The sequence below is a fragment of the Oxyura jamaicensis genome, chromosome 6 (assembly GCF_011077185.1).
Source record: "Oxyura jamaicensis isolate SHBP4307 breed ruddy duck chromosome 6, BPBGC_Ojam_1.0, whole genome shotgun sequence".
Classification (NCBI taxonomy): Eukaryota; Metazoa; Chordata; class Aves; order Anseriformes; family Anatidae; genus Oxyura; species Oxyura jamaicensis.
The window spans coordinates 19248669-19261644 of NC_048898.1; the positions used below are offsets into that span (position 1 = coordinate 19248669).

The following is a 12976-nucleotide window of genomic DNA, read 5'->3' on the forward strand; positions in this document are numbered from 1 at the left end:
ACACCTTGTTCCAAACAGGATGGAAGTAGAGAGGAAAACCTGTAACATCAAGCACACTGCGTTCCTGTCTCATAAGCTCTCCTGCAATATTGGCAATTGATGTCAACAGAAATTATCTACTTGAAGCCACCAATTTGTTGAAAAGTAAATATTTAACCCAAATGTGTTGTTGTTTAAGAATTTGTTTGGCAAAGAAAAATGGAGGGGATGGAAGTCTCTTGGTAGATATAATTTTCTCTATGGAAAAAAATCTTTCAAATAATTTATTCAATAAAATAAATCAAAACAGGAGGAAGACTTTTTTTTTTTTTTTTTCTTCTCCAAATAAACAGCATAATTGCCTTAAAATGCAGCTTATTTAGAGAGTAAGATGGGGCTTTTTGTTGCACATCTTACAGTGAATGTTCATATAAAAGTTGAAAAAGTCTCTTTCACCCTATAAACCCCTGATTTTCCTCACAGATTTCTGGAGGCAAATAAAGCATTCTAGAATGCAGAGAATGAGCTAGGCTCTGATAGTCCTTAGGTACTGTCAGCAGAATTAGTAAATAATAAGGTAATTCGATAAAAGGTGTTCCTGCAGGTGTAATTTGATGCCCAGAACTTGTTCAGGTGTTGGTGGTGATGCCTGATCTGAGAGAGTGATGACAGCTGAAGCCAGAAACTCGATAGGTTTTCTGTGGTCGGAGAGAAGGGGCATTTGATGTGGAAGCATGTTAGTAGTGTCTGCTATGTGTGATAGCGAGTCGAAGCAAAAGACTTTAAGGAGCACCTGCACTGCTGAGGACAAGTTTGGGGCTCTGTCTGCTGCAGGCGTAGAATGAATCAGTATGACCTCCAGTCCTATGGGAGGTAAGAATTGGGAGCTTGTCATCATGTATGTTATTGCTGCTGTGATGATTATTTTATTCTTCACATCTCTTATTCAATCTTCTTTTTCTCAAGAGGTTAATATTTTTTCCTCATACTCAGGATCCTCATCTGGAAAATGTTTCTGCTGTTTGTCTGGGAGGTTACTAAAGTGCCTTGTGATGTAGGCTTTATCTTCTGTGGTGCAGAGAGAGATAAAAATATCAAAGATTTTTCAGGTTCTCTGATCTTTATTTAGGCTGCATTTTGTAAAACTTTTATTTCACTTTGAAGAGTATTCTGCTTACGTAAGAATTGAAGTGAGCATTTCTAAAGAACAGTTACAACAGATGTGAAGACCTAATGCTTTTCCTAGCCTGTTGGGCTGCATATTCAGTGCCATGAAAGTGATTACGTGATCAAGTTTTCCATTAAACTTGTGTGTTGATCTCTGGGCTTTCACGAGAGCAATATGTTGGATTTTGTCAATACTTCAGCAATTAGATTTTTAAACAAAAAGCGTAGATAAATGTTATGATACTGTTCCTCCACAAAAGGATATGAATTTAACTGAATATTAAGCAGATTTTTTTTTCCTCTCACTTAATTATAACTGAAAGCCTATTGTGTGGTCACTCCAAACAAAATTCAAGCATATTGTAGTTTAGTGGGGAAAAAATGTAACATTTCTGCAACCTTGCTCTCAAGCTGTACAGTTGTTTTGCCCACTCATTGGGTTTAGTACAGATAACTGCAATGTTTCTGTGTTCTATTTCCTTTTTTTTTTTTCACCGGAGAACTTTAAGAATTAATTCTGCATTAGTCAAAACTTTTAATTCTTGTGTAGAAAGGCAAAAATCAAGATATTCAGGCTTTAAGTGACTACCAAACAGTTTGTTTCAAACCTCTGTCTTGCTTTTCTCTAGACCACAATGGAGAAGACAGCTATGGAAACTTAGACCTGAATTTAATTCTGGCAACCAAAGCTTTGAGAATATAGGTTGTGTATTACCTAATCTTGGTTGTTTTGAGATCTCAGATAAATAGAGTCAGAAGGTATTAGATCCATTTTCCTATATAGTTGTCACTGCTTAATTCTTCAACTTAATCAACTTAAACAACGGGTTCTATAACCGAGGTAATCACTGTGTATTGTTAACCCTATAAAACAGACCAAGTGCTTCGCTGTTTGTATTTATTTTGGTGTATTGCACAGATCTTTGCTTTCACCTGTATTAATGCTGCTAAGATGAAAGTGTCAAGAAATAACAGAACCTTTTCTTTAGCTTGTTGATTCCTAAGGGATCAAATGCAGAAGCTAAAACTGCTATGTTTCTATGATTTAATAGCTGGGGAGATCTTTACAAGCAAATAATCTTGCTAGGATATTTAATAAAATATGCAGAAATGTTAGCTCAATTCTTTACAAGGCCAGACTGGATTCTCCTTGTGCCAGAAGGGAAAAATGAAGTAATGGCTATAAACTGGCACATCCAATTTCAGAAATACTAAAATATATAGCTAACTTAACAACAAGCTATTGATATGCAGGCAGATGCAGTGTTTGGTGTGTAAGTAGAAATCTATAAAGGAAATCTTCACTGATGTTCATTTTGTTCTTACAAAGTACTCTCCATCTGGAAGATTCAGTATTTGTTAAACCCTAGTAAGCTAAACATCCTGTTGTTATTGTGCAGAGGATAAATGCATCTGTAAAGATCAGGAACTAAAATTTCTTTCCCTGCCTGCTTCAGCAACAGCAAATTAAATGTAAATTTCCAGTCTGGGTTGTCTGCCTTCTGCCTGAAAGTGAAAGAAGTCCCAATGCCCCAAAAGGAATAGGGGTAACATAGGGTAGGAATTTAGGAATTTCTTAAAGATAAAAGTTAGTTTTGCTATTTCCTCACCACTGTGAGAATTTCGGAAAATTGGAAAGTAAAACTGATCCAGAAAGAAGTAGTGGAAATAAGTTTCCAATTCCAAATTGGACACCTTTTTATATTTTTGTGTTGCACTGAAGAGTGGAGGGAGATGGTTTTGGACCCTATACCTGAGAATCTGATGACTAAGATGACAGATTTGAAGGTTTCTGAAGCCTTTGAAAGGTGTTTGAAGCCCCTACCAGCTTATCAGTGTTGTGCAGTAGGTTTGTTTGGTGACAAATGTGCTGAGGAGCAAAGATAATGTAGTTTTTGACAGAGTGCTACAAACATCAAAATGGTGGGAGTCACCATATTTTTGCCACAGACCTGGCTGAACAGGCATAAGAAAACACTGAAAAAGATGAGCTTTTTAATAACCAGAAAGACCTTTGTTCTTGAATGTGAAATGGCTTTTGCCTTCCTGTGACACCTGCAGGCTCAGAGTTGTTCTTGCCAGTAAGTACCAAAGGCAGTGCTGAACAAGCTACGTGTTGTACAGGTAGATGCATCTTTTGGTTAAAGAGGTTCTGGCACAAAATCAGCTGGCTGGCTGTCATCTACTGTGCTCTAAAGTATGGGTTACCTGTGGAGAACTATCTTCCATCTTGGCAAAAATTGCCTGAGGTGGGAGTATGGCCTTCCCTTGAGCCTCAGTACTGATGCAGTGAATATAGTTTGGTGTCCCTTCATTACTGTGGCTTGGGGAATTCAATTTAGCTCTTTGCTTTGACTGGCAACGCATCTTCTAATACCTGTTTGGGGAATTGGGGGTGGGTGGGAAGGAGGACGGTAGTAGTCCCCTAAGGGGTGTCATGGGCCACTACTCCCTCAAAGACACCCTTGCTTTTGGCCTGGCTGCCACTCAGTGTGCAGCAGCCCTTGTGCTCTGGAGGGCCTGGGCTGGCAGGATCCTGCTGAGGCCCCTGCCCTCCCTGAAGGCTGCCCTTGGAGGGCAGGGGTGAGCCTCGTGGTTCACACAGGAAGCAATGTATATGCATTTTTACTATCGAACTTGCACACAGTGCTTTCCCCTTCCTTGGCTGCTGTTACTGAACTGGTATCCTCATGAAGCCACTAGAATTGCTGTACATGGTAAATTTGACTGGCTTTCAGAGCTAATATGTAAAGGGAAGCTGATGGGAAAAGAAAGAGCTAAATCTCCAGCAAATTGATACAAGCAAGGAAAGGAGTCTAACTGTGCTTGCTTTTAAGTGTTAATGCAACATAGATGGCATGAACTGAGGAAGAAATTTCTTCTCTTCCTTATTTAAAGATACCAGGCACCTTTGGGATAGACAGAGCAGCCATGTGCCAAAGCTGAGAAGACCTTCCCAGATTTGTATCTCCTCACACCTTCGTCTCACAGAAAGTGGATTTCAGAACATGGTGTCGAGGAACATCCCAGGTCCGTGAGGAGAGGGCTGTAGCTGGCAAGGCTGCCCCATGTTACACAGGTGGACCAAACATGGTTGAGTGCTTTGAGTTCCTCAAAGGTGACCTTGAGGTTTGTCCAAGATGCCTGTGGTAGGTTGGAGCAGACAAATTACTTCATGTGGTTGCTAGTATAATGACAGGCTTAGAACAAGAAAATGCAGAAGCGCACTTGAAACGAATGCTTTGCTCTGGGGAGAAATGTGCTTTGAACAGTTGTATGAAGCGTAAATGACTTGGGGAATGGAGGATCCATAGGTGACTTGGAGTGTGGTTTTCTGTTGAGATTTCTGTCAAACCTGTTAATTTTGTAATTCTTTTGACTCTTGCTGCAAGCAGCCTGAGAGGGAAATAACAACAATTTTCCATGAAATGTGATGTTCTGAAATACCAAGTTGTTAGTTGAAACACATGATTTGCATGAAAGGTATAATTTCTCTGCCACTTCTCTCGTAAAAGTGTCATAGGAATTTAATTGCAAAAGTATTAGCAGCTAAGAACTGGAATCAAAAATCTTGGGGGTGCAGCAGAGGGGGAAGGACAGTTCTGTCTGTAGGCCATTTATACTCAATATATAGTACCTTCTGTCTGCAGGTCTGGTTTCTGTCATATAAGCCCTGCTAAAACAAAGTCAGCTGTTTCTATTTGATCTCTGAACTTCATTAACTGTTTCCACTGTGATGACTGTGGATGGTACTTTTAGCAGCATAAAGTGTCTGAGTTCTTAAGTGGTACAAAAAGACAGAAATGCAGCCAAGAGTTGTAGCATGTTTTCTGAAATCCCTCCTGTGGAGGACACAGCTGGATCTGACACATATTTTTTTTTTCTTGCAGGGGGTTCTTATCTATGTTTGTGCAAAAGACTTAATTTTTTTGTCTAGTTATGTTATAGCTTTTTCATCAAATATAGTAAAAATTGTTTGGTACAAGTTTGTTTATTCATTATACCAGTTTCAGCAAGAATCAAACATTTGAAAATTCTGAGGTACACAGTAACTGACCCAACTTTACCTACACCCTCTGAAGCTGTTGGTAGCCAAAGAGGATGTGTGTGGTTAACGCTTTGCTTTGGGTGTAGCTGTGTTGTTGGTTTGGTTAAAGCTGTGTGGCAATGTTGTGAGACAGGCAAAACTAGATGCTTCAGATTATCAATTTGTGCTTTGCATCCAAGAAGACCCAATGTCTTGCTTAAGTGCTGCTTGCAAGCTCTCAGTACAAAGTTGTGGGATGAGCCTCCAGCAGACCTCTTCAGTAGTTATAGTGGAGATCAGTAGGATCTCAGAGGTAAGGAATAATTGATGAGTGTAAATGTAAAGTGGACTGATGGCACTGTGGGAATTGGTACAACTATGGAGCTTATTGTACAGAGGTCAGTTTCCATTAATTAAGGGAGAAGAGTGGTAGAAATGCCCATGGACATTGCTTAAGGAGACCAGCACTTAAAAGAAGGAAATATGATGTTTCTGCTGGAGTACTGATTAACACAGTATGGTGGTAGAGTACTAAACATCATTTAACAGCCTTAATTTGCAGTTAATGAAGCTTTTTTTTTTTTTTTTAACTTTTTGTGGGGTGGTGAGTGCTTTTAAATGGAAAATCTTGCGCAGATATAATAAAATACATTCTGTAAATCATTGCTGTGTATAAGATTAAAATGTAACTGACAGTGTTGTGATTCTTAAATATCCTACCTTGTTCAGGCACACTCTTGCTGGACCGTCAATTTAAAAGAAGTTGCTGACACCACTTCTATTCTGTGTTCTGACCAAAAAAAAAAAAAGTCTTATATGATTGTTACACTGAACTGTAACTGAAGCTGTCTTGGCTATGCCTTGGCAGCAGTCCTGAGTGCTGCCTGTTCATTCCCAAGGGCAGGAGAATTTTTTCATGCAGGCACAAAGCATTTTAAGAACAGCTGTAATTCAGGAGATGGATGTCTGGTCTGTACAAACATCATTTGCTTCTCTGAAATGTTAATGGATGGCTTAAGTTTTTTCTTTTAAAATACCCATGGAACCTGGTGGTTTGACAACTGAAGGCAGCTGTGGTTTAACTTTAGTCTGGGGGATGCAGCTGAGCAAATGAAGACTAGCAAAGACACTAATTGTCCATCTTTAGATGGTGTACTTGCAGCTGTCAGGTGACTGAGTACAGCTGCTGTTGGAGAGCAGGGTGGGAGGAAGAGAGCAGATGGGTACCTTCACTACCCGGCTCATTCTTCCTTGTATATAAGTGTCTGGTCATAGAGCTGAGGAAAGTTGCTCCTCCCTGCTTTCCTCCTCACCTATTTCCCTTTAAAACTCTCTCTTTCCACCTGATACCCCATAAAAACACATGCTGAAGCCGCCGTGTTTTTGTGTACAGGCATTATCCAAATGGGTTTATATCAACAGTATAGCTATGAGCCAAGTTTTTTGTCCATTTTTAATATAAATATGGAATTAGCTGCTTCTATTTTCCACATGATAAGGGAATTCTGTCTATAAATGTATGCAGCTGAATTCTTTCTCTCACCTTGCTCCAAAAGTACACGTGATGTTCTGGTTATTTCTTCAAGATCACAGCACATTGCTCAATACCAGTTTGGAAATGAAATATGCAAAATTTCAGGTGACAGAAATATACTGATTTTTGTATTGCATGTCCAAGACAAGACAGCTGCATTACTGGGTCTCACTGACTATTTCACTAAACTTCTTGAAGAGTTATGTCCTTAGCATTTTACGTGATTCAATTAGCTCAGTCACTCTAATTTATTGAGAAAATGGTGCTCTGACTAATTCCTTTGTTTTTCCTTTGGTTTTACGAGTAATTTAACGTCTTGTAAAGATTAATGCCTCAGAAATGTCATTTTGTTCCATGGTCAAATCCAATAACTGTTTTCATTTTGCAGCAAGAATAAATTAGTGAATTTTAATGCAGTAATTTGTCTTCCTAGATACAAATTTGCTTTTGAGTACTTTCATTTTAAGCTGAAAGATTTTAACAGTAGTAAATATTACTGTTGAAGGAAAACAAATTCAATCATAATTTCACTGGCTACAGTGCTACATTAAACAAGTTACAAGAGGTAGTTGATCTGACTGTTCTATTAACTCTGAAATATTTCGGTGCAGGTCCCAATAGGCTTTGAAAGTGAATAGGTCTTGCCAGTCTGGCACTCTTGGAGGCTCTTAATTTTCAGATTATTTTTAGTGCAAATTTTCGTAATGTAATAATCTTTTTCCTTTTTTTTTTATTTTTTATTTTTATTTTCAGAAAAGTCTAAGATACTGAGATGAATAAAACTCATCCATGGACTGGCTTTAGCTATCTCAGGCAGAAATCATTCAAATGATATTCACAGTATTTAAATAATTGTGGTGGCTATTTAGGCAATAACTTCAGATGCTCTGAAGTATTTTTGTCATTAATCCATGAAAAAATGTAATTCCAAAATGCACATTTGTGTATAAAATAATGCTTGCCCCTTAAGACAATATTTTAAAAATATATATTATTGCTTCTATTAGATGCCTGAACAATTTCTGAAAACCTTCAGTTTTTGTCACTTTAAAAGGATTAAAACCTACATAGAGAAGCAGATGTTGCCTAGGTAACTGCAGTGTTCACAGCTCTGAATCTAAATATTTGACCTTGCTGTTGCCACCCATTTATTTATATTTCTAATTGACTTTTAAAATTAGCGTTTATCTTATTTTTTAAAAAATGTTAGAGTTAGCCTGATCTCTCTGATCAATGTCCTCTTCTGTTCCCTTTACCTGGATCACTGTGTTTATGCTTGTACCTTTGCATGATAGGAGTGCTAATATGACTGGGTTCTGAAAATAAAAATAAAAAAAATTCTGCAAGACCACTGGTGGGAGAAGTAGAGGTATCGTTGCTTTAACTTTCTGGATATCACATACTAATGTATGCTTATATTGCACATGGCTTTGCTGGGGTTCGCTAGTGAGACTTTTAAGCAAGTGCTTTTATAAATATTATTACTGAACACAATCCAATTAAGCTTAGGGAATGGAGATTGCATTGGTTACGCTTCCTCTTGGGGTGAGGTTGCTCTGATCCGTATCAGAAACCCCCTCTTGACACTGCAGATTAGTATTGTGTAAGAGCAAGCACTGTCTTGAGCACTAGCACTGTTGGCAATATAGATGGAGGAAAAAAAAAAAACACTCTGAAATGTCAACGGTGTGCTGTAGTAGGAGCTAGAAGAAGGCTGAGTGGCTGGGAAGAGACAGGCAGCAAAGATCTGAAACAGCAAGGCTAAAATGCCTCAAATGAGGCAAAACAACATGGTTGCAGGGGCTTAGCGGCCCAGCTTGTTTCTCCTGGTTGCATCTTGTAGGTGTCTGCTGATCCTCTGCCACATCAAGAAAGATGGTGTATGCACATGGGCCTGTTGAAGAACAGGAATGTGAAGCAAGGGAAGCCAGCCCTGCTAAAGAGGGCCGGGTGCTCCAGTCTGGTACCTCTGCATAGGCACAACATGGGGCTGGATCTGGGAGGTGTGGGAAGAGCTCTACTTGTGCCACTGCTAAGGTTTTGTTTATTTAAACTATTTCAGCAGAACTCTTATCTCCTCAGCAAAAATCTCATGTTTAGAGCAAGTAAACAGACATGCGTGGGGGGAGTTTCACTGGAGGTGAAAGTATATAGTAACAGCCTGCCATAGAGGGTGTATGTTTTTTTTTTTTTAATACCAATCAAGTGTTCAAGTTTTATAATTTGAATATATAAATCATCAGAAGTTGTTTTATTTGTGCTTGAAATGATTGTTTTTATAATGCATGTTTCCTGGATATTGCTGATGAAAATGCACTAATTCTTTTGTGTGATTCCTTTGATTACATCCTGTTAATTGCTTATTTAGAACCACTCACCTCTGCTTTGTCACTAAAGAGCTTCCATCACGTGTACGATACCCATGTATGTCATAGCTAATACAGAGGAAAATGTACATCTATCATCTGCTGTGTGCATCTCTGTGGAGTATGAGGTTTCAGTGGCTACCAAACGGTGGGGGATCCACCAATGTGATTCTTTCCCCCTGCAGCAGCACCATGCCTTTCTGCCAAGAGGCTAGGGCTGCTATCTTCTGAGGTGCTGTTGCTCTATAATGCCCCCTGAAAACATTCTTGTTAAATGCCTGTCATTTAAAACTAAAATCTCAAAAGTGACAGATCACAGTTTTCATTATGTGTGTTCCTGGTCTGCAGATCAAGCAAGAAATTCAGTTTTTCCCTTGTGCCCTCTTCATCCTAAGTAGTGTTAACGCTGCCTGATAAATTTCATGTAAGCAATACTACTGTACTGCTGAACCATACTTCATTTAATATAATGTAAAATGAAACTTACTAGCTTCTACTCAGTGTATACTATTTCAGTTTATGAAAAATAGTTTGGAGTGTTCAATAATTGCTCAAATGAAAAAAAATCTGGGAGCATGACTACATTGTTACCAATTTTGCACAAGAATATCTTACAAAATTATTTGTCTAATGTTAGTCATCACTGAACTTCAACTGGGTGTTATCTTAGAAGGCTTTTTTTTTTTTTTTTTTATCAAACAAAGTGCAATTTTGGTCTTTTATTATAAATGAGGAAACAAGATCCTTCATTTTTCCTCCATGCCGTAATTAGGTCCAGTCGTGTATCCTCAGGGACTTCTGCTGCAGATTTCCTGTACGTCAGGAGAAAGTAATGAGGTGGTAAAAAGCAGTGACCAGAGCTCGCTTCCTTAGTTGTCCCTCTTCCCTGTATCATGTCCTCATATTTCTTCAGGTATTCTTAAACCTAGGACCGCGGTATGCATGAGGAAGTGCTTCTTTGCCTGCCTGTTGCAAGCATGAGCTGTAGTTTTACAAGCCTTTGGGCTCTAGAGATCTCATACTGGGGAACTCTTCAGAGATATTCACCTCTGCTTCTTAGGGAGGGAGCTTCACATAATTGTATAATGTATTATGTTGCCTCATGTGCCAATTAAGTGACTTACTACCGCAACTCTGGATTTTAGCCCTGTTGAGTAAATGTATCTTCCCTCAGCCAAGTAATATCTATTTATGATGTGATGGTTCAATTTTCTCTTGGCTCAGAATTTCTATTGTCTTCTCCAGTTTATACCCAGTCTGTGCTGTGTTGCATTTTCTTCACAATCCTAGGTTCCATCAGTCTTAAACTGACTTTATTATCGATTGCTTCATGGTCATGAGAAAGGATAGGAATGTTAGCCCCAGTGAGGAGAGTTATTTACTGGTATGCCTTGAGTCTTGTTGACATAAATGAAAGTTGGCTGAACACTGATTGCTTCAAGCATAATAATAATCTTGTGTAAGAAAGGCAAAGGCAGTGGGCAAAACAGGGTCCTGGGCCTTGGAGACCTTGCTAGGAGCATCACAAACGCTTTTATGTGCTCTCCTTGCAGCAAGTAGTTATTTTGTTATACCCTTCCACAAGTTCTCTCTCAATCCATTTTTCATTCCCACTATGTAAATGGTGAGTTATTACTCCTTTATGTAAACTTTGTGGCATTTTGCTGAGAAACTTAAATAGCAACTGAAACAACTTGTACTATGGTGAGATGGAACCCTGAGGGCCTTGTCTTTTTTTTTCTCCTGTAATGACTTGTGCCTTTGTCATACAAAAACATTATTGCTGTTCACTTTGCTCTGCAAGACCCCCAAGCTGAAAAATTAACACTGCAAATATAGTTCTGACTCAAATGGTAGCCTGTGGTTTCGTGTCCTTTTTGAGAAGGCTGATAGGTTTGTATGGTTCTTGCTGAGCTTTGTTTCGGCTCTTCTGAGAAAGAAATGAACAAAATAAATCTAAAAATATCCTAGTTAAATCTTCTATCCCTCAGAGTAATTCTGTCCACTGCAATGCTCCCCTCGATGTTCTCTCTCCCGTGCTGCTAATGCACCTCTAAGAGACTGTTGTGATACGGTACCATTGACACCAGAATGTGATACTCAGCATGCAGAAATTTCTGTTTTGCCCCTTTGTCAATATTTTTCATTCTTAACCTGAGCAGAAATTTTTGCCTCCTCTGCTCCATTTTTGTGTAGGAGATAATAGCACGAAGAGCCGACTTGCATAATGAATACCCTCATATATGAATGTTTTATTGGTTTTTAGCTTATTCTAAAGTACTTTTTAAAGGAGCTCTGACTCAAGTCATTAAAAACATCACAACAGGAAAAAATTCCATGTTTGTGCATATCTGTAACAGCATTAAAAATAAGTTGTTGTCTGGTATCTATTTTTAATAAGTTATAAAGTATCAGTTGCACAGAGACCTTCTAAGGAGTTTGTCATATTGCTGTTCCAGACTCCTTTTCTCTTTAGCTCCCTCCTACAGATTTCATTATTTTAAATCTCAAATCCTTGCAATCAGTGTTAACTCTTTGATACGACTCTCACTTCATGGGAGAAAAACAGGCTACAGGCAGTATAGAAAACTGGAAACTGATTGCAAAATGACTCAGTGGAAGAATACTATTGATGATGAGTAAAGTCTTAGTGCCAAAACTTGCATACCTAAGTAGTCACTCTGAGATAATAGGAAGCTATTATGAATTTCTCTTTCTGGTGTAGACAGATCCAGAGCCAGCTGGCTCTGTTTGGTTGAATTGTGATGTAAACAGATATGAGCCAGTGTTTTAAAAATAAGAAAAACCTTTTTGGTGCAGTGGTCAGCCTTCTAGCTCCTTAACTGCTCTGAAATTAAGGAAGATGATGTACTTTTGCGTGCTGCTTGTGGGGTGGAGAGCAATATTTCTACTGAAGGCAAAATGGATAAACTTTTCCAAGCATAAGAGAGAGATGGTAGGGCAAAGTTTCTTACAAACTGTTCTAGTTCTGGAGACAGTTTGAAAGAATATTTGTCACTTGGTAGATGGGAAGTTTAAACATGAAAAAGAATACATTCAACCAATGTACATCCATACAGAATGAGCAATATTGCTCAATCTCAGCATTTCACCTTCAAACGAAGAGTTTGCTAATTCTCTTTACCATATCCATCTGTCTCCCTTCAGCAAAGTCAGTCTTTGTAAAAGTTCTGAAAGGTGTAGATAGTCATACTATTGTCCTTCTTGGAGCAGGGCTGGAAGGAAGGGGCAAAAAAAGTGGCCATTTCACCTCTAACTTTTAAATACTAGAGGCATGACTGAAGGGGTGATGGCTTGGAAGAAGACTCCTTTATACCTATTGTCTAATTTTAAATATGTATGTTTAATATAAGATGTCCAAATTGGCTAGCTTTTGCTTTTTAACACTTTCCATAATGTTCCCCATCTCACTGGAATTGTCTGTGATTAAAAGTGCAGTGGAGTAGCTGTGTTTATGCGGGGTGTAATAAAGCTGGCTGTGAAGCTTGTCTGTAATTTGAGTTGCAGTTGTGAAGACCCGTGTAATCACCACAGAACATCTTTTGCTAACATCCATTAAGCGTTGATGAGTTGTGCTCAGTTTAGGCCAGACTGTTGTGAAAGTGATGCAGAAATGAACTGATAAACTGTCCTCATACTTAATACCTTATTATTGTCCCTCACTAATGCTCCAAAACATATTCTAGTTCTGGGCACTTCCCTCTTTTACCGCTGATAGCTATTCCATCTTCTGTTTTCATCTGTTTTCTTGTCTACGTGAATGGCATCGATCTGTCCTATTGTTTTGTTTCTGTGCCAGCCGTAGCTCTCATTAAAACTTTTCCTCAGCTTTCTCATTTGTTGGTTCAGACTTCCCTTCCTCCTGTCTACATTTCCCATCTT

The 12976-nt window shown here is 38.7% G+C and overlaps 1 long non-coding RNA gene across 1 annotated transcript; it reads left to right on the forward strand.

The window, feature by feature from the left end:
- Positions 1-665: 665 nt before the first annotated feature.
- LOC118168961 lies at positions 666-6539 on the forward strand. The gene is made up of 4 exons (XR_004751873.1): positions 666-852; positions 1776-1905; positions 4045-4299; positions 5377-6539. It is a non-coding gene; the product is annotated as an uncharacterized LOC118168961 (long non-coding RNA).
- Positions 6540-12976: the final 6437 nt, after the last annotated feature.